This window comes from Phocoena phocoena, chromosome 12 (genome assembly GCF_963924675.1).
Source record: "Phocoena phocoena chromosome 12, mPhoPho1.1, whole genome shotgun sequence".
Classification (NCBI taxonomy): Eukaryota; Metazoa; Chordata; class Mammalia; order Artiodactyla; family Phocoenidae; genus Phocoena; species Phocoena phocoena.
This window is the reverse complement of record NC_089230.1, coordinates 39,134,358-39,157,500: the sequence shown is the minus strand read 5'-3', so window position 1 is coordinate 39,157,500 and position 23,143 is coordinate 39,134,358.

The following is a 23,143-nucleotide window of genomic DNA, read 5'->3' as shown; positions in this document are numbered from 1 at the left end:
GAGCTGACCAGTAAATCATCCAACATTTATTTTAATAGGGAACACTGGATGCCAGCAAGACCAGTTTAGGAAACTACTGCAATCACCCCAGCTAAAAGATGATGCTGGCTTGAATCAGCAAGGTGACAATGGGCATGTGAGTAATGGTCAAATTCTGTATATATTTTCACAGTAAGCCCCATAGGATTTGCTGATAAAGTAGTTGTGGGATATGGGAGACAGAAAGGCATTATAGCTATTCCCTGGGGGTCTAAACAGCATGGAAAATAAAATTATCATTAACATCTGTAAGCATATATCTTGACTTTTGAAACTTAAAGTAGGTACTTTTGAAAGTTAAAGAGGATGCTATTAATAATTATGCTGAGAAATAGGTAAAACAGGTATATAGATATCCTACCATTTAATGAGTTGGAAAGATTATAGGAGGAGTTTGATTGGAGATGGCGCAGTTGGAATAAGGAACTAAGTTTTGGATATACTGAGGTTAATAGGCCTATGAAATATTAAGGAGCGATTGCATATAGGTCATGGGACATGTTTCTGAGTTCAGAAAGAGTTCTGCACTGGAGATAAAAATTTTAGTGTCATCAGTATATTTAATGTCTTGAGGCTGGATGAGAGCAAAAGGGATTTAGTACAGCTACTTAAGCGAAGAGGTCAAAAGACTGAGCCTTGCTTGAGTCACTCTAAAACAAAAGCCAGCCCCCCCAACCAAAAAAAGTAGGAAGAAATTTGACCTATTAGGGATATATTTCTGCCTCACGTACATATAACCCATAAGAATATACCTCTAACTAGTTTTCAAAAGTTAATACCTGAATTTTTCTAATACTAAAGTATTGGTTGCCTTTTCAAATATATAAGGAAATAATAAACCTTAAATCACTTCTTGAAATCTAATCAAATTCTATTTATTCACATAGCTACAGACATTCCTACCTTCTGTTAAACAGTATTATTACAATACTCTCATAAACCTTCTACTAGTGCCTCACAAATGGATTTTTAAATAGAATACATCACAGTCTGTATCCTGATTCAACGCACGCTAAATGTTATAATCACTAATAGAAGGCTGCCAAACCTAAGGTCCCATGGGAGGTGTTAAGAAACAGAATGAGCCTTTGTAAAATTATTTGTACAAAAGTCACCAGAACAATGTTGAGATGGATCACTAGCCAGAGTATGGACGATATCATCATCCATCAAGCAACTTCTTAGTAAAGCAAAAATAGAAAGAAGTCTTTTGGCACAAAATTAAAGACTATATATTGAACTGGAAAAGACCAACAAAAGAATAATAAAGGCTTTAAATTTTAAATGCCCATCCTTAAAAATTCCCTCAAAAATGTTTCTTTGTTTAACTTACTTTTATGACTGAGAGTGTTACTTCCATTAAAAATCTATCAGATTTTTATTCCTTTGTCCTGTGATAAAAAGAACATTTCACAACAGACGAGGGAAAAGCTAAACTGAAAGCATTTAAAATTTAATTTTGAAGGAGTTGGGAGAGACTCATTTTTCTCAAGGTCCCTAGCGTCCAAATGTTTTTATAAAATGTATACAATTAAATTTTTAAAAACTACCTTTAAACTTGAGACATTTTTATAGCAAATATGAGAAAAAGAGAGGAGTTTTAATCTAAGACCAAATTGCTTTCAAAACATTTTGTTTTAAATACCTGAAAGACAGCGTGTCGAAAATAAAGAACAAAGTTGCCATCTTCAAACTCAAAGTAACAGCTATTCCCAGTATTTCCACCTTTATTAGTAAACTTTTTACTTTTCATCATTCTTTATCTAACAGAATACTTTTTTTGAAAATATTTCTTCAAGTGCAACTCTGTGTAAGAAACTTTATTTAAAATATTGTATTCTTTTCTCATTGATCCCAGAGAGCCATGTCTTTAAGACTGTTAGGGGCAAGCCCATCAAGGGTTTTTTAAGAGGTATAAACTCCTAGTTATAAAATAAATGAGCTACAAGGATATATTATAAAGCACATGGAATATAGTCAATATTTTATAATAACTATAAATGGAGTATAACCTTTAAAACTCACCATGTTGTATATCTGAAACATATAATATTGTAAATCAACTGTACCTCAATTAAAAAAAAAAAATCAAGGCCAAAAAATCAAAACAAAAACAAAAATGTTCTTTCTCAGTGACCCAGTAATTCTACTTCCAGTAATATATTCTAAAGAATGATTTTAATAGTGTCAAAACTTAACATAAAAGAATGTTTATAATACTGAAAACATGGAGTCAACATAAATGTACAATTATGAAATAAAGAAATTATTAAATATTATGTAGCCATTAATATTTTGAACACTACTTAATTATAATGGAAAAATGTTCATGATATGTGAATTGATATAAATTATATGAAAAAATATAAATTAAAAATTGCCATTAGCAATGAGCAAAGTGTACAAAAGCCTCACCCATATGGAGCTTATATTCCATTTGGAGAGACAATAAACAAATCAGCAAATTATAGTAGATTGGAAAGAATAGCTTCTGAAAAGAAAAATAAAGGAGGACAAGGGATATCGAGTGTTGGAAAGAGGGAGCAATTTTAACAGGGTGTTCTGGAAAGGGTTCATGGACAGGTTAGTATGTAAGCCAATATCTGAAAAAGGTGAGAGAGAAGCCATGAGGACACCAGGCAGAGGAGATTCTAGGTAAAAGAAACAGCTAATAAAAGGATCCAGAGTTCTGAGAAACAGAGAGGAGGCTAGTGTGGCTGGACCAGAGGGAGTGAGGAGAGATTAGCCTGAGATGAGCTTAGAAAATAATGGTGGCCAGAATGAGTAGAACTTTGTAGGAACTTTAAAGAACTTTGGTTTATATTCTGAGCGTGATGAGGAGGCACCAAAAGATTCTGTACAAACAATGGCAAGATCTGATTAACTTGTGACTACTATGTTGAGGGCAGTCTATAGTGCTCAAGGATGGAAGCCAAGAGACCAGTAATCTAAGAGAGATGTGATGATGGGGTTCAGAACAGGGTGAGATTAATAGAGGTGGTGAGAAGTGGTGCAATTCTATCCTGAGAGAAGAGCCTGAGAGTAAAGCCAACTGGATTTAACAACTGACGATGTGGATGTGACAGAAAGTGTGGAGCCATTAACTGAGATGGGAATGATTGTGGGTGAAGCAGATCTGGGGGTAAGATCCGGTTCAGTTGTGGACATATTAAGTTTGAGATGTCTGTTAGATATTCAAGGGAAGGTATTGAAGGAACCTGAAGTTTAGGGAAAGAGATAATTAAAAGCATGAGGAAAGATGGAGAAGAGAGTTGAGAGATAAGTCTTGAGGAGTCTCCAATATGAAGAGGTCTCTGGGAAGCAGAGGAAATACTTCTAGAATTTTTATTTTGTTCATTTTTCAAGCCTATTTTTCTTCATAGTTTGCTACTGTTCTCTTTATGCTTTGTTCCTTATTCCTTAATCATTGTAAACATACATTTTTATATTATTTTTCACTGTTTTCCTAAGAGTAGAAGTTCTTGATACTCTTTAACTCTACCATGGGAGAGCTCTTCCAAAATGGGTGGTGTATTTGCTTCTTCCAAGTGGCTCAAACAAATATTAATTTTTTTAGTTTCTCTTTTGGGGATCCCAAACCTCAAATTCATGGAGAAGATAACTCAGGGATTTTATTTTCCTCAGGGGAGGCCCCTAACCCTGAGCCCAGACAGAAACAAATGTTCCCTGTGCAGTTGTTTTGTTTTATTTTTAAATTTTCTGTTAACATGAAAACTTTTGAGAAACTAAGTTTTTTTTCCCCAGCTTTATCGAGGTATAATGGACAAAAATTGTTTATATTTAAGGTATACAACATAAGGTTTTATATACACATATATTGTGAAATGATTACCACAATCAAATCAATTAACATGTCCACATACCCATCACCTCACATAGTTACTATTCTGTGTGTGTGTGGTAAGAGCACTTGAGATCTACTCTTTAAGCAAATTTCAAGTATATAATACCTTGTTATTAACTATAGTCACTATGCTGTACATAAGTGCTCTAGAAGTTATACATCTTATTCTAAATGTTTGTTCCCTTTGACCAGCATCTCCCCCACCCCACACCAGCCCTTGGTAACTAGAATTCTACTGTCTGGTTCTATGAGTTCAACTTCTTTAGATTCTACATGTAAGTGAGATTATATGGTGCTTGTCTTTCTCTATTTGGCTTATTTCACTTAGCATAATGTCCTCCAGGTTCATCCATATTGTCTCAAATGAAAGGATTTCCTTCTTTTTAAAGGCTGAATAACATTTCATTACATATATATGTGTATTATATATATATCTCACATCACATTTTCTGTATTCATACATCTGTCATCAGACACTTAGGTTGTTTTTGTTATCTTGGTTAACGTGAATGAACATGGGAGTTCAAGATAGTGATTTTATTTCCTTTGAATATATAGCCAGAAGTAGGATTGCTAGATCACACAGTAGTTTTATTTTTAATCTCTTGAGGCACTTCCATACTCTTTTCTATAATGCCTATACCAATTTACGATCCCATGAACAGTATATAAAGTTCCCATTTCTCCACATCCTTGACAACATTTGTTATTTTTGACGTTTTCATAATAGCCATCCTAACAAGCTTGAGGTGATATCTCATTGTGGTTTTAATTTGCATTTCCCTGAAGATTAATAATGTTGAGCATGTTTTCATATATCTGTTGGCCATTTGTATGTCTTGTTAGAAAATTGTCTGTTCAAGTCTTTTACCTACTCTATAATCAGTTTATTTGGTTTTTTGCTATTGAGCCCCTTATATAGTTTGGATATTAACCCTTTATTGGATATATGGTTTGCAAATATTTCTCCCATTCTGTAGTTTGCCTTTTCATTTTGTTAACTGTTTCATTTGCTGTGCAGAAATACGTAAATAATCTAGGCTTTAATAGATGATTTCTATTCAAATCTCCCTTCTCTTAAAGATTCAAGGCCCTCTTCAGTCCTCGCATGGACACTAGACCCAAACCCACATTAATAGCATCTCCCCCTACTTCAGGGCAGCAGCAGGTGAATATCTCTGAGTGGTGGAGGACAGGGGGTTATAAGTGATACTTCATTTCTTCCTTTTTGTATCTCTATATATTGTTTTCTACAATAAAAATAAATTTTTGTTATTGTAAGAAAAATAAAGCAAATATGAGTTTGTAAGTGTTCCCTGCTAATGAGATACCGACAATATACATGTTTTACTCTATATGACACAGAACTATCCATATGTGTGAAAAAATAAAGGATGTATTTTCTGTTTAGATCAGAGTTGGAATGTGCATATGGCTTGTCCTCAGTGGTACAGGAAAGTCATTGGGGCCTTTAAAGGAATCTAAAGCATATTTCAAATTTACCTTTCTACTCAGTTGTCTGAACAATAAATTATGTGCCGATTTTATTTTATTTTATTTCAGCGTGGTGCCAAATATCTTAATAACAATGGAATATTTCTTAGTCATCTGAATTTTTGGTGTACATGACACAAACTTGCAGATTTTTAAAAAAGAGCTGTGTTGACTGTATTTTTTAATCTGCTTGTTGAATGCAGTCATAATATGAACCACCTACAAAGAACATTTCCTTTCTTCCATTTCATTTTCTAAGGTGTCTCAGAAAATTTATTAGATAAAGAGATGGAAATAAAGAAGGCTATTATAGGAATGTTTTCACTTAAGGAGTTTTTCCTGGTTGATACATATTTCTGTGTAAAATTGCGGGGGGGGGGAGGTCTTTCCTCTCTGTCAAATCTTTGATCCTAACAAAAAGAAATATTCCAGATGAAGGCAATGAAATGCTTTTATGAAGTTCTCTCTTTTTGAGGACAGTTAAGTGTTGAAAAGTTGTCCCTTCATTTTACCTGTCCTTGAATCTCCATATGGTTTGCTTCACATTTACCAAAATGAAAATTCAGATACATAGGACCAATGTAACAAGTTGTGTAATTTGAATATATAATAAAATGAATTTTCAAATTGCTACATTCAGAAATGCAGCTACAGCGAAATGAGAACTTCTTTCCAGAGGGGAGAAGGAGAAGAAAGGAGAAGAAGAGAAGCTTGCAGAGGCTGTATTTACACAGGCAAAATAAAGTAGAAAGTTAAGATACTCTCTGGGGAGAAAGGTCTCTCTGAAATGGTATCTCAGCCATGCAACTTCTTCCTTCCCCCTCCATCCACTTCCCTGCCCTTTTTCCTTTCTAATCATCTCTTTCATTTCAGGGACATGTCAAAGATAATTTTCATACAGAGATGTCAAAATCCATTTTTACAGTTTCCAAAGAGGCTACAACAGAATCATGTGAATTTTATTAATTCTCCACTACATTTTTTCTATCTAGACTTAGAGAAAGGGTGGGAAAGTTTGTCCTTCAGCTTCTGTCAGCAAATGACAAGTTCTATTCTTTTCAGAAAAGACTAGTCTGCTGGGAGTTCATTCTACTATATGTGTAGAAAAGTCTAGAAAGATAGGTTTAGATGGTCTCAATTCTCCCAAGATTTTTTAAAAAGTACTTTAACTTCCTGAAGCACTGCAGACAGGGAAGGAGGTGGTATGATTCAAAAATACTCTTGCCAGAGATATTCTCGAAGGACCAGGGATGCTTACAACTACAGATAGTGTAAGAGATCAGCCCATCACATACTTGTCTTCTTCTTTTGGGTCCCCTCTACCAGCAGCATTAGTACAGAGAAGGCTTTCAGAATTTCTTTAAAAAGTAACACACATGAAAGTTTCCAACTGAACCTGATCTGTTACTCATCTGCTCCTGGGTTTGCTTTCCTTTGGAATCATAATTTAAAAAAACAACAGAATTTCTTAGTAATACTAATGTAACCCTGTAATTAAGAAGTGCATAAAAGGAGTTAAATTTCCATTTTCCCTATTTATGCTGTGCTTTCCAGGAAAGAGACATGGTGTTTGGAGGTGGGGGCAAAGAGAGGATGGACAGTGTTTCATTCGTGCATCAGTAACTGATTTTGAAAGTTCTTCAGTAAAAAATTGCTTTCGGCTTTGACAATAAATAAAATTACACTTTGGTATTTAAATACACTCCCTATTAAGATACAAAGAAGGCAAAAATTTCTTGCCAGTTTCTGGTTGACAATCTCTATTGTTCTTATGTAAATTCCACAGATATGCTTTAAGAAAGGGGCTTGGTAGTGGGGACTGTTAAGACATTTCTTTAAATAAAGCACTTTAGAGACTTACATTTCTAAAGATTTAATTAAAACATAGAGGGAAAATCAACTGCTAGAACTGACAAATTATAGGAGGTGAATTAGTGGGAAGATATCACGTATTTATACACAACTTCTTCCTAACAGGCCTAAGATTCATTAAAAATATTTAATTATGATTCCATGTAAAGTAAGAGGTATGCATTACATTTTACAGATTAGAGTCCAAAATTCTAAAACAAAGAAAGATTGAATAACTTGATAAAGGTCACTGGAAAGTTCTTCACACCAGGGAAACTGACACATGAGTTCTCTGGCAGTCCACACAGTTTGGTATTCATTTGATTAATTTTGATATGGACAAATCTTGAACTCATACTATATGGAAACAATTAATAGACTTGACTGTAAATGTTCACAGAGTAAGAAAAATAGCCTTCTGTTAGACAAATATGGTAGTGGCTATGTGGGCGTGCTACTGATTTCACCAACACACTCTTCCCCGAAATATTGCATCACTATTCTGGAACACATGCTGCTGCCCTCTTTAATTATGTGTTTAGATGGCAAGCTACTTCCTGGAATTAGAGAAGTAGCAGTTCAGCATCTAGCCTCTGAATTGAACCAGATGACCTTATGTTATAAAGGCATGGCAAAATAGGAGCTGACCACAGGCCTGTCTGCTGGATCCAAAGCTATATTTGTGGGCAGCAGTGCTGGATACTGCTGGGAAGTTTGTCCTTCTTATAATCATCTTTTCAAAAGTCAAAAAGTAGGAGAAAAGGAGAGAGGAAATTAGAGGCATGGAGTTGATGATGTTGATTATTGAGACTGACCATTTTATCTTTGGAAATCCTTCAAACTAAAATTTGGGCCTGGTGATAAACAAAGGTAAGAGAGAAAAGATGAGTCCCCAGAGGATTCATAAAATGCAGATTAGTCAGACACTTCTATTGATGTCAGTCTAATCAAGCATGTAATTTATCAATTATGTAAATTTTAAACTGTACTAGTTAAATACATTCAAATAGCATGCACCTGTGTCCCATTTTGGAGTCTTAATATTAACTTAAATTGTAACCATATTGTTTTTTATTTTGTGCCAACATAACTGAATCTCAAAGCAATGCAGTAGGAAATTATTAATACAATCAAAAGTCATTAATATGGCATAGAGTTAGCTTTCTTGTCAAGTTTGATATAGAGTTTCTGTATTTTTCCAAAACCAGTTTCAGCCCAACTTCCCTTAACGGTTTTGAAAATACAAACAGAGCAAGTTGAAATGGTATATTGCCTCCAACTCTATTCCCACAGGTGGATTTAAGTTAGTGCTACACAGTCCAAATTGTTAAAGAATTGGCAGCTCTAAACTGCAGTCTGAAGTTCATTCCAGCAATTCTAAGAGGGAGCAACACAGCACAATTTTTTTTTTTTGGAATGTGTATCACTTTACTAATGTTTCAAATGTTTATGTGTAGAAGGATCTTATATAATCCTTTCATCTAATAGATAAGGAAGCTGAGTGCCAGACAGGTTGTTTGATTTGTCCAAGGACACACAATTAATAGTCAGAGTAACAGAGCCAAGAACTCCAGTTTCTTGGCTGATAGTGAGGTTTGGAAATGGGAGGCTTCATATAGTTGCCATTTCACTTTTTGATATGCTTAGCTGTGGTCGTGATTTTTTCCCCCAGTTTAACTATTATAAAGTTCATCTCACAGTTCTCAGTGGCAAGTAGAGAAGGGGCGTGGACTTTGGATATATTGGGATAGAAAGATTGACAGGCTTGAAACAGAGAAGAGGACTAGACAGGCAGTCTCAGAAAACTTGGGATCTTGTCTTTGTTTCAGCTCTTTCTAATAGCGATGGACTGCAGTTTTCTTCAACTCCTTGAATTTATTTTTTCCTTTAGAAAATAAGAACCATATCCTTTTCCCTGTCCACCCCAAAGAGTGGTCTGAAGTCTGAAATTCAACCATTTAGATAATAATTTTTATAAAGTGTAAAGCACCTCAAGTGTAGGCCATCATTATCACAAAGTGCCACTCAACTTTCTGAAGATCTCCAAATTGGATTCTTCACTGGTGAGAAATAATATCTCCAGTACAGAGGGACACTTACTATCAAGCCATTGTTTAGAAGAAGCAATCATGATCAAAAACTCTCCTGCCTAAGAGTTTCAAGAATCAGAGTGGCTAACACACCAAGAGCAGGACTTTCAGGCAAGCAGATCTTTTCACAAACAGAGAAAATTTTACCCTTTTCATCCTAGAGTGAAGTGTTGAGACAATTGTTATTATTCACTTGACTGTCACTTTCCAAAGTAGTTAAGGTAATTATATCTGATGACATTTATTACCTGAGAGAAAAATATGTGGTGGTACATATTATAAAAAATATTGTTTGAGTCTCAAGCATTATTACATAGGAAAATTTTTTTCTAATGTAATATTTTAAAATAGTATTTATTTTATGTTCTTAGGCTCTACTGTGCTGTATAAATAAAAAAACATTTATGTTTAAAATCTTTTGGAGGGAATAATAGCTTTCAGTTTTTATTCCACCTGGAATTCTGTACCTTTCCCTGATATAACTTTTTATATTATGAAGGCATTTTGAAGGTCTGGAATCAGATTTAGATTCAGTTTATCTCTACCAGATGAGTCCTTTTTAGAAGGACTGACTGACTAAATTAATTTTAACAAACAAAAAAGAAAGGAAGGAAGGAAAGATAGAAAGAAAGAAAGAAACAGAGGGAAGGAAGAAACACTTAGAATGAAATATGTAATAACTGTTGTTTATGTTTGCTTTAAATTATTTAAAATATAATTTTAATGTTTTATAGTTTTTTTACATAAAACTTATGCTGGTTTATCAGTATTGTTTTAGGATCCAAACATTTACAGAGGCAACAATATTTATATATAATGAAAATCACATTTATTGTCTTCCACTCCAAAGCATCTGCACCCTCTGAGGGCATTAATGTCTTCTTCATTACCTACTGTTGATTCTACTCCTATGTTTATTCTATTTCTAAGTTATTCTCCACCATCTCTCGAAATAGTTTGTATCTAGTAGAATGCAACTTATTTATAAACTTTTATAAGCTTACAATTCAAAAAACCTTTGCCTAATTTACCTAATTACTCCCATTTCATTGTTTTAGAACAGAGGCCAATAAAGTATGGCCTGTAGGCCTAATCTAGCCCTCTACCTTTTATTTATAAGTAAAATTTTATTGGAACACAGCTATGCTCATTTCTTTGCATATTGCCCATGGCTACTTTTGCCCTACAATGGCAGAACTGAGTAGCTGTGACAGAGACTGCGTGGTACACAAATCCTAAAATATTTATTATCTGGACCTTCACAAGAAAAAGTTCGGTGACCTCTGTTTCAAAGGATTGTTTTCCACTCAATCTTACTAATTGTGGGGCCTGAGTATTTCCTTCTCCAGCCCTTTCTTCTTGCATATCCCTGGAAATAGTGTGCTTCTCAGAAATTCAATAATAAGAGCCTAAGTATATTCACAGCCATGTTGCTCTTTCCTTCTCAGTGGGAGCTACATGGCACCCAGGGGCTAGAAAGTGGCTACTCATCCCAATGCCATTGCACATCATTAATATTTATTCAGCAACTTATGATGTACAAAACTGCCATCCAGATGGCACTATTTTTCGCTCTAGAAAGCTCACCTTCCATACCACCGCATCTTGAGTCATCTTCAGGATAACTGCTAAAGTCTGCCTTGTCCATTAGTTAATAAGATCACCTTATTTTTATAGTTCTATTCTAAAACTTTTTTCCTAAAGTTGTTCAGAACCTTTGAATTCCCTTTCTCTTTCTATCCCTACACCCCCCTTCTATCCACACACTCTTTCGTATCCTTATACCCCGTATCATATTAGCCCAGTCTTTCACTGTTCCTTTCTCTGCTCTAAGTATTCTCTTAAACCACATGCTCTGTCTAGAATGCACTTAACCATGAGCCAGTTTCTACCATATGGACAAGGTCAACATCCTAGAAAAGGCTAGAGCAATAAGACAAAGGACACTTGGATTCTTGGGAGACCTACTGGGGCAGAGCCACCTAGAGACCTTGAACCAGCCACATACCTTTGAACTGTTGTGTTAGAAAGAAATAAACCTCCTTCTTGTTCGAGCCACTGTGTTTTAGGTATATTTGTTACATTATCAGTCTGTACTCCAAGTAATGCATAACTAATTTAATTTCTATACTCCCAGGTTCCCATTAACCCTTTTTTTTTTTTTGTGGTACGCGGGCCTCTCACTGTTGTGGCCTCTCCCGTTGCGGAGCACAGGCTCCGGACACACAGGCTCAGCGGCCATGGCTCACGGGCCCAGGCGCTCCACGGCATGTGGGATCCTCCCGGACCGGGGCACGAACCCGTGTCCCCTGCATCGGCAGGCGGACTCTCAACCACTGCGCCACCAGGGAAGCCCCAACCCTTTTCTTTTCAGTAGTTTTACTGGCAACAGCAAGTGAAGCACAGAACTCTGGATAAGCTAATAACTCTTCTCTTTTCCTATTTATCTCTTTATTCTCCATGTAACTTTAGAAAATAAAATTAAAACATTTCTTCCATTTTGTGTTAATTTGTTTCGAATAGCAATACATATTATATTTTTGCTAAAAATCCAGAGTTCTTTCTGTCTTGTGAAACAAATTTTTGATGTACTCTCTGAGACAAGGGAAAGCTCTGTACCTTGATGATTTCGATTCACTAACTAAAATCTCTCAGAGTGATCAGAGGACTATCTGTGTCCTGATGGCTGTTTATCTTCAGACAAAAAGGGGCTGTTAAAATAACTCTGGTTACATTTAAATTTAGCCATGTTACTTGTCTCCATGAATGTTGATAACCAAATACTCTCCAGGTTCCATAAAATTTTTTTCACTTACTTTAAACATACTTGCTTTCATAGATGAGCCAATTGACCCCCTATGCCTAATTATCAAAGTGAAAGACAGAATAAGAATGTTTGCTTTATTTACACAGTGGGGAAAATTTGAGTAGGGTCAATTAAATGTTTATAAACGTTTAAATTCTGACCAGGGAATTTAACCTTCTGATACAAAAAAATTAAAATGTATAGGGAAAAAAATCTTCACACAATTATAAAATTCTAGGAAGTATATATGTCAAATATGCATTTTTTTTGAGAAAACAGGCCCTGTAGAAATATAAATAGCCAAGATAGCGGGTCTTTTTGATCAAAGAAAGCCTCTCTCACAAATGATGACCTTTGGAGAAATTAAATAGTGACCTACAGGGAGTGCAGGATCAGGTGGAGTGACAAACAACTTGAAAATATATAAATTAGATTTGTTTTAATTCATCATTAAACCAATGTCATTTCAAAAAACTAATACTCTTGATAAAAACACAAAACTGTTTAAAATGCTTGGGTTTGATTTATGTTCACATTAATTTTACTTATAACCTTTAAATTTTCCAACAGGATGACAACTATAACGTAAATCTCATATACATCAGGGATTTTTTTTTTTGGCTGACAAGTGAAAACAATACACCTTTTCAATGGCAAATAAGAATATGATCAATCACAAGGAAGGAAACACAATTCGTTATATCCAAAGTGCTGAATATTAAATGCCTTTTTGTTGAAGAACATTCAGAATAAGCTATGCCATAAACTTCAGGATCTGGTCAGCCCTGATACACCCCCCCACTGTTTCTAAGGCAGGTAATGTCTGTAGTAATCTCATTCAGAAAGGGAAAGAAGAGGAAAGAAATATGCCTTAAAGCATAATGGAGAAAAAAATAACGAGAAACAGACTTAAGTTACCAGAAGTCTTGATGGGGCAGTAAAAATTGTCACTTTTCCTCTGATGGGCTCAAAAGTATCACGTTTTTCAGTCTTCAAACAGCTTTTATGTGACTTCTTCTTAGTTTATTTCCCAACAATGGACGACATTTTTAGCTTGTTAAATATCATAGTAAAGATGTGCAGGAAACACACTTAAATCTTAAGTTTCTTGGACAAGGAGATTTAACTAGTTTGTTTTTATTGAAGTGGTGAGTTCACAGGTACCAGCCAAATGCTGAAGTTAGACATTCAGGAATATTGGAGTGTCATTAGTTTTAGTAGGTTGAATTTTCAGTCACATTATCATATTTAGGTTTCAAAATAAATTTCAGTCTACTGGGAGATATAAGGTTATCAAATTTTATGTTCTTGTCTTTGAGAATTTTGCTCTTCTTTTAGCTGGTGAGGTGAATTTCTTTGTAAGTGTCTTGGACTTTGATCAGAGGAAAGAGGAAAAAATTAAGTATTTATTACAGTGTGGGGTTGTGTTTTTTTGCCATATGGAAAAGTAGGAGAGAAAATAAATGCAATATATTACTAAAGGCTTTTCAGGTATCTTAGGATAAAACCTTCTTTTTATTTGCATGCTTTGAGTATTTCTCCCCCATGAGCCCCTAGGCACTTTAAAAGTCAAAGCAAAAAAAAAAAAGCAAAAAAAACAAAAAAAAAAGTCAAAGCAAACTTAACGGCACTTTTTTCTCCAACAATGTTATGTGTGTTTAGGTCCCTGAAGAAAAATGTGTTCTAAGTTTGTTTTAAAAGTCCTTCAGTTGTGTTCATTGTATGTTTCAAGATGTTCAGTGTAGACTATGGATAAGGGAAGAGAATAGAAGGAGGGAAATAATAAAAGGGAAACTAATAAAAAATTTTTGAAAATGACATCTAGCTCCAAAAATACAACTCTAAAAAACCATTAGTCATTTTATTAAACATATTTATTAAGCTAATCAGCTAGGATGATTAGAGTAGTAAGCTGGAAAGTGAGCTGGTGGAGTTACTAAAGGAAGTTTCTTCTACCTGGGGTTGCGATGTCATGGATACAGGGCTCGGCTACAACGGCTTTGGGCTTTTGCAGAGGAAGTGGTTTTTCAGATGACAACTACTTAGTTACCCCTCTCTGCTTTAAAAAACAGCCAGAAAATTAACCTTCAAAACTAATTTGCTGAGTTAAGAGGCCAAACATAGTGCATTTGCTCTATCAGGACACCTAACAGCATCTGAGGGAACAAGACTAGGCTTCATGGATAGCCAGGTTTGAGTCTTGGTTCTACCATCTATTGAGTGGTAGTAGGGGAGGTGACTATAGGAGGGAGGAACCTTTCGCAGTGAATTATTCATTCAACACAGTTTTGCTGCATAGTTATCAGGCATTCACCTATTTGATGGGAATCACAATTCCCACATCATAGCACTATTGTGAGAACCAAATGAATTAGCGAATCTAAAGTACTTAATACAGTGCCAGGCATACACTAATAGCTTAATATACAGCAGGTACTATTATTACAATCAGTGAAAATAGCTAGTAAAAAGCTTACCTTTGAGGATCTATTGTCCAAAGCACACATGCAAAACAACCATAAAGAAGAAGCTAGGTTACAGAGTGATTAAAGAATTAAGACTCTTGGGCTTACCTGGTGGCGCAGCGGTTGAGAGTCCGCCTGCCGATGCAGGGGACACGGATTCACGCCCCGGTCCGCGAGGATCCCACATGCCGCGGAGCGGCTGGGCCCGTGAGCCACGGCCGCTGGGCCTGCGCGTCCGGAGCCTGTGCTCCGCAGCAGGAGGGGCCGCAGCAGTGAGAGGCCCGCGTACTGCAAAAAAAAAAAAAAAAAAAAAGAATTAAGACTCCTAAGAAAAAGTTCTTAAATTTTCTCTAGATATTTGAATCATCTTATATCTTGCTCCTATTATATATCTAAGTTTATATCCAATAAATTAAAAACTACTGTTTATTAAAGGATAAATTTTTAGCAGAAAAAGCATTTTGGAATGCATATATATATATATATATATATATATATATATATGCACCTGTTCTTATTAATCTAGGCCAGAGATTCTCAAAGTGTGGTCCATAAAAACCTGGGGATCACTCAAGACACTTTGAGAAAAATATATTGATAATAATTATAAGTTATTCTTTGCTTTTTTCATGATGTTTACATTTACACTGGTGGTGCAAAAGCAATAGTGGGTAAAACTGCTGGTGCTTTAGCACAAGTCAAGGCAATGGCACCGAACAATAGTAGTAGTCGTTATGTTCTGCATCATCACTTGCAGTAAACGAAAAAAAATGCCAGTTTTACTTGAGAATATCATTGATAAACCAGTAAAAATATTAGCTTTATTAAATCTAAAACCTGGTGTATACAGGTTTTTATTATTTTGTGTGACAAAATGAGATCACACAGAAAGCACTTCTGGTGCATACCAAAATCCAAAATGTAATGATAGTCTTGAGGAAAGGCACCTATGTGATTGTTTGTGCTGTGAGATGACCTAGCCACATTTTTCATGGAATTGTTTTTATTTGAAATAATGACTGATAGACAAGTCAGACTTGTGAAGACATTTTGTCAAAAATAAATGAAGTGAGCTTGTCACTTCAAGGAAAACAATCGACACTGTTACCAGTAATAAAGAATTTAAGCTTTCATAGGAAACATAATTTTGGGAAACTGGTATCTGCCACCGCAAACACCAAATGTTTAAAAACTTATCAATGGAGATCAGTGATGATATTAACAAATGAGATTTTTTTCATATTGTACAATGAAATGTGTCAATCTTTGGAAAATTTGTGTAGCTCTGTGAATTGATAATCTTCTCATGAACAAGGCATGCTGTTACTACAGAAAACAAACAAAAAGATTGATAAGAGATTCAAAGTTCCATTCAAAGTTCAAGGTAGATGAGTAGCTTTTAAAATAAGAGTATGAAAAATTCACAGGCATGGTTTCAAATTCCACACTGAAAGTAACCTTTGAAAAACAATGGTCAAGTTTTGGTGTAATATTAAAGGAGAATATCCCCCATTATCTGAAGAACTTATTAAAATAAAACCCCCTTTTCCAACTACATATTTGTGTGAGGATGAATTTTCTTCATAAACTCCAATCAAAACAATATATTTCAAAGGACAGAGTACAAAAGCAGAAATGAGAATTCAGCTATCTTCTATAAAACCAGATGATAAAGAGATATGCAGAAATTTAAAGTAATGTCACTTCTCACTATTGTTTTTATTTTTGAAAATATAGTTACTTTTCATAAATGTTATTTTGTTAATGGGTTTATTAACAAACCAAATAATGGGTTTATTATTGACATTTTACAAAATTAATTATTTATAACCATTCTGTTTCAATTATTATATGGTATATAATCACAGGTAGTCAATAGATATAACCCATGAAAGAAAAGCTCTTTGGGGTCTCCATAATTTTTTTTAAGAGTGCAAATATGTTCCGAGACCAAAAAATTTGAGAACCTCTAAAAATCAATGACCTGAGCTTCTACCTCTTTAAGAAGTCAGAAAAAAAAAAGATCAAAGTAAACTTAAAATAACTTGACAAAAATTATTTAATAGAGATAAGGGAAAACAAACACAGAGAAATTTAATAAAGCCAATAAAGACAGCTCTTTGAAAAGGTCAACAAAATTGATAAACCCCTAGCTAGATTGATAAACCAAAAAAAGGGGAAAAAGAATATACATTACCAAAATCAATAATGAAAGGGATTCATCACAACAGATTCAACAGGTCAGACAATGATAACAAAAAATATTATGGACAATTTTATGCCAACAAATTTGACAACTTCAACGAAATTGACAAATTGCTTGAAAATACCTTGCCAAAACTGTTAAGAGATAGAACAGACAATTTGAATAGCCATCTTTCAAATAAAGTAAAACTGTTATCAAAAACCTCCCCCAAAGAAAAATCCTGGCTATTAGTTTTACTGGTAAAATCTATCAAATACTTAAGGAAGAAATATCACTAATCTGGTACAAATTCCTTCGGAAAATATAGAGAAAACACTTGACAGTATTTGCTGGTGGATTGGATATGAGGAGTGAAAAAACAAAGGGAACAGGCTGACGTATAATTTTGTTTTGTGCTACCTGGGTAAATTACGGTATTTACTAGAATAGGGAAGAAACAGATATGTGGGAAAGGAGAAAACATACATTAATAGCACTGTTTAGAACACTGAAAGTTTACTCGCCAAGTGTGCATGACAAGTCTACAATTGGATATATGAGTCCAGAGATCAGTGGTGTAGTCCAGGGCAAGAGCTATAAGTGTGGGATTTATCAGCATGTAAAGCCATAACCGAGATTACCTGGAGACTGAATGTAATACATGGAAAAGAGAAGGAGCCACAGGACTGAATACTAAAGTATACCAGCATAGAAAGGTAGAAGTTAAGCTGGCAAAGGAAACTGAGAGGGCATGGGCACTGAGGCCATAGGAAAACAAGGAGATATATGGAGATGAAGACAGGGGTCTTTTCTATCAAATGCAACTGAGAGGGTAAGTACCATTGAATGTGTCTACACAAAAGTCACTGTTGACCTTGACAAGGGCATTTTTAGGGGAGGGCTGGAGAGGGGAGTCTTATTGGAGTGGGTCAAGGAGAAGAAGTTGAGATAGAGAAGAAATAGAGAGAGAGAGAGAGAGAAACCCTTTCAATAGGTTTTACTGTAAAGGGAAGGAAAAAACTTGTTAGTGGATTGTAGATACGAGGATCAATACATTTTTTTAAGGTTATAATTCCAATGGGAAGCATCCATTAGAGAGGAATACATTAGTGATGTAAAAGAAACAGGGCTGATCTATGCCCTTGAAGAGAAGCAGAATGAGCAAACAGGTTGGGAGGAAAAGCAGAGTATAGGCAAAAACACAGGTGGATTCCTGATTTGCTGGTGAGAAGAAAAAGGTAATCCCATCAGAGGGCTTTGGTTTTCTTTGTGAAGCATGAGGAAAGTCAGCAGATGAACGCAAGAGAAGAGGATGGGACAGAACATGAAATATTGGTGTTGGGTATAGGCAAAGTGAACACTCGGGAAATTTCATAGGATTGTAGGGGAGTATTGCGTGCCCATTTGAGAAATATAGTGAATTTAAAATAAAACCATTTACCCGAGTTGTGAATTTCTTCCCCAGCAATATTCAATTACTTTAACTAGCAGTAATTGGATAGTTAATCAGGGTTCTGGAATTGTCAAAACAAAGAAATATGACAGAGTGAGAGAGAAGCAGGGAGGTAGAGTGTTTTCACAACCATCCTCTCTCCCTAAGATCATCAGAGTAAAACAATTACCAAGGACCTTTTGCTTCAAATCCACTGCTAAATACAGTATGAAAGGAACTCATTTTTTTCCCAGAGTTTATGGCTATGTGTCCATGACCTCACAGTTTTCAGTGGAAAAAGGGAAATGTAGTGGTCCACTGCCCTGAAAATTCCTCTTGGCTTTTAGATTCCACCTTCTTGTATTTTCAGCAGTCATCTGACCATAAACACTGCTATCTCAGGTATTTCTTCTTCTAGTAGCATACTGAGAACTTGTCTGCCACCCTGCTCAAATAAAAACTTGGTTGCTATGTATTTGTTGAACCTCACACAATTCTTGAACAAGAGAGAGTTGGCTCCCTTTTTCCTGGTGACAGGAATCAGTGTGACAAAATTTCAGACACCAAAGATTTCATAGGGGCTAGAGCATGTTGACCAACCAAGTCACTAACATTGTCCTCATCCAATCGAACTTATCCTCTAAAAGACTCACTGTGAGGTCACTGCAATTCTGATCTGTAAACCAGCAGAGATTAATTCTGTGCAGGCTGATGAACTATCTTTAGAGCTCACTGGAGTTCTTGGCTCTTCTAAAGCTCATCATGTGAAATGTTTCAGTCATCTTTGACAATGTTATCGCCCGACATGCACATGAGCTTTGCCTAACACCAATAGCCAGTCCTAAAATATAGTACTGGGCTCTCAGATCAGTTGCTCTAGACCAAAAATCTATTTTGAAAACAACAGCAACAATGACAGAAACAGGGATTTGCATATTTAATTAGTTTTCTTCCATGGCTTCATTTGGTGATTGGCAATTATCAGTAACAATATTTATAATAGCTAATATTTACTGAGTACCATTCTAAATGTTTTATGTAGATTAACTCATTTAATCTTTGCAGCAACCTAACAAGATAGGTACTATTATCATTCCCATTTTAAAGGTAAGGAAACTGAGTCACAGATGGAGTAAGTAACCTGCTCAAGGTGAAGGTACTACATATCCAAGCTGCAATTTGAACCTTGCATCCTGGCTTCAGGAGGTAGTCATAATCACATAATATTGCCCCCATAATTTACTGGGCTCAAGTAAGAGAAATAGTTTATTTATTAGATTGTATAACCTTGTTTCTACTAAAATTTTATTTTAGAATACCATATATTTAAAATAGAAGTCTGATCATTTAACTTGAGAAAGTTGTATTTGCATGAAAAAGAATCAGACTAGCTGACCTAACAGAATTCTCTAAATTCTCCTTTCTATATTATCGTCAGAAAAATGTAAGTTTTTGAACAGTATAAAATTGTTCTTATTTTACTTTTTTGGACTAAGAAAACTGGCAATTTTGTGCAGCTCAGCTTAATGCAAAGGGGAAGCTACAAATCCACATTCAGTCTAGCTCTCTGCTCTATTTCAGTATCATGATGATTTTCACTGCCATTCTCGATCTCTTTCTTGGCCTCCCTTGTGTCAGGTACAACCACCATCTCTTGGTGAGAGAGCAAGTCAGGGCCAGGGGCAGAACTGTAACTGAGGGACAGAATCACTTCCTACAAGACAGCACTTGGCTGCTGATGTCTGAAGACTCCTGACCTTGGCCTCATTTGCCCTGCGAGCTCTTCAGTCCAAGTGCTCAATAATGTGAGATGTGACTTGCCTCTGAAAGTAGATTAAATCCTAGCCCTTGTTTTTCAAAAAAACTCCTCTTGAAACCTAACAGCAAAAGAGTCAGTCTTTCTGATTGAAAAGTTCACTAGTTATAATAATTCTAGAAGACTGTCAGACACTCGGGAATCATAACACCTACAACTAAATTCCTCATTTCTCCCACAGTGTTTTTCAATGCTAAGAACAGCATCAATGCCAGTATTCCTGGCAAAAAAAAAAAAACATTGCTAATTGACAATCAGAAGAATCAGGCTAACGTGTTTACTGAGTGTGAACAAGAAAGGTTGTCACATCCAGAAATTCCAAAATAGTTTTCTTTCTTTAGAAAACATGTATGTATATCTTCCCAGGACAGGCAGCAGTTCTCTCACGTGTTTTAGTCTGTGTCATTGGTCACAGCTGAGTCAGAACAGAGGCGACTTCTGGGCTATTGCAAGTGCCAATTTCTGTATTTGGCAGTCTGGATGTCCTCATCACATGAAAAGGTTGACAGCATGGTCATTTTAAAATTTGCCCAGAAAGGCTATAGAAGGTATGAAAGGTGGCACCCAGAAGATAAATAGCAGGGTCAGGGAATAGGAACGCGGTTGTTATCACTGGCACAGACCATTCTTCCTGTCAGCAAGATATCACCAACACGGCTCTCACTGTGAGGTGATATGTTTGGGAGATACAAATAAGAGAATATAATTCCTATCCACTTCAGAAAGAGATAATCATGAACACCTACAAACGACATACCGATATGAAGCAGACTGTAGAATAGCTAATGATACTTGGTTTTATAATCCCATACTCCCAAATTTCTAATAGCATTTAACAAAATTAGTGTCATTAGACAAGAAGATGTATAATCTTACAAGTGTCCTGGAAACCATCTCCATCAGCCATCATATATTAATGTATCATGCTGGAAAAATTATCTACAAATAGACTGATGAAAAGAAAGAAAGAAACAAGCTACTAATAGCTGGAAAAAAATACAAGCACTTTCTTCATCATACTGAAAATAGTCCTGCTCTTGGCAGGAGCATGGATACCTATAATCCAATTGTCTTCTCTTTAGAAATAAGGAAACTGAGCCCAGAAAAGCCAAGCAATATGTATCTTAAAAGAGCATTTCATTAAAACTCAATACACCTTCAATTTTCTTTTAAGAAATTTTTTATGATTTTCCTTCTGTCAATATTACAGAATGTCTGAGCTGCCAAAGGCTGGCTGAAAAATTAAAGACCTCCAGCCTTGTTTAATACTTGAAAGCCAGTGAGGTATATACTCAGTGTGATTCTTGGAAAAAGAGAGACATACATATGTTCTTTACATCTCATCTTCTTCAGACAACCCAATGAGCAAAGCTCTCAACAAAAAAATAGACATTGAGACAGTTTATTATGGAAAAATAGGTGATTTTGAGGTCAGAAGAGTTGGGTTCCAAACAGTTAAGGTGTTTGATATGGGGTACATTGCTGCCTTAGCTTTGTTTTGCAAAATTATAAAATGTACTTAATATTTCCTGACCTGTTGCAAAGTCCTTCAAAGCTAGATTTAAGCTTTGAACCAAATTATTCCCAATTCATGATTGTGCATGCATTTTAATCATATGTATGTGATGTACTGACCAAAAATAACATTTTAAAATTCTATTTCAAAGAGTAAAAATTGAATTGTACAAAAATTAAATGTAAACTAAATGTAAATAATAATAATTTACAGGGTTATTTAGAAATTAGATGAGACACGGTATATTAAAACACAAGATATTATGCAAAATATATGGTAAATATTTACTGATAGTATCCTTTATTCATTAATTAACATATTCAACAAATACTGAATACCTGTTCTGTATAAACCTACTACTATTATAGTTTTTTGGGTAATACAGCAAAGAATTTTACACACTTCCTAACGTGAGGGCCTGTTAGTGTAACTGTCTTCAATAAGATGGAAAAGAGGTGTGATTACAGATGAATGACCAAGCTTCCCTTTGAATTTTAGGACCTCATACACAAGTGTTACCTCTTCACAGGTTTTTCCAGGACATTTAATGGCATTAAATCCTATTCTCACAACACCAATCCTGTTCAGCAAAAGCATTCTTTACTTGTTTGATTAAAAAAAGAATCTTCATTCTAGAGGGGAAAGGATTTCTTAAAACTCTTGGATAACTTTATTACAAAACTCATCATCAAATCCATTTAACGCTATGGCACTTTGTCTTTTATGCCTTTGGCAGAGAATTTGCTACTTTACTCTAGGAACCATGAAAAACACTGTAATTTTTAACTGTGAATGCAGAATATTTTGATTAAACAGAATAAATATTTTAGGAAAGATTATCTCCTCCTTCAGTTAAATTGCCTTGATTTTTCATTGCTTTCTGATTTTGACCTTTATAACATCATACACTAGATTAGAAGCCTGGCTCTGTCACTTACTAAATTTGTGACTTTGGTTATTTAACATCCCTGACCATGGGTATCATCTGTACAATGGGGATGAGATCAAAGTTTCTTCAGGAAAATTAAATGATGTCATGTATGTTGATGGCTCAGCACAGTGCCAGGCATCTCATACACACTCAATGACCATTTTTATTGTTTAATTAATAACACATTTTGGCAGCATACTTGATGAGATCATTGCCTTTATCCTCTTCAAAACACTTCCAGCAATTTGGGGATATAATAAAATGAGGAGTGCACTGTCAGAGTAGCATCCTGCTCATTTTAAAATTCATAAAATGAGGCTGGCTGTAATTCTACTGTAAGAATTCCACACCATCCTTTCTTATTAATTTTATAAAGCATTCTTAATAAACTGTTTTGGCTTTTTAAATGTGAGACACCCCGCCTATTCAATATTCTGCTACAACCTAGCCACTTCCTCATGGACCTGAGCTTGTCCAAGCTGAAGTATTATACCTGTGCTTTCAAGACGGTCCTAGTTGGAGAATTTTTTCAAAAGATAGCAAGGTCCCTTCAAATTTTACGATCTTTAGCAAAGTCACTGTTTTAGATGTTGTTAAGACACTCATCAAGATGTCACTGAGAATGTAGATTTCATATGTATTAAAACTCGTAG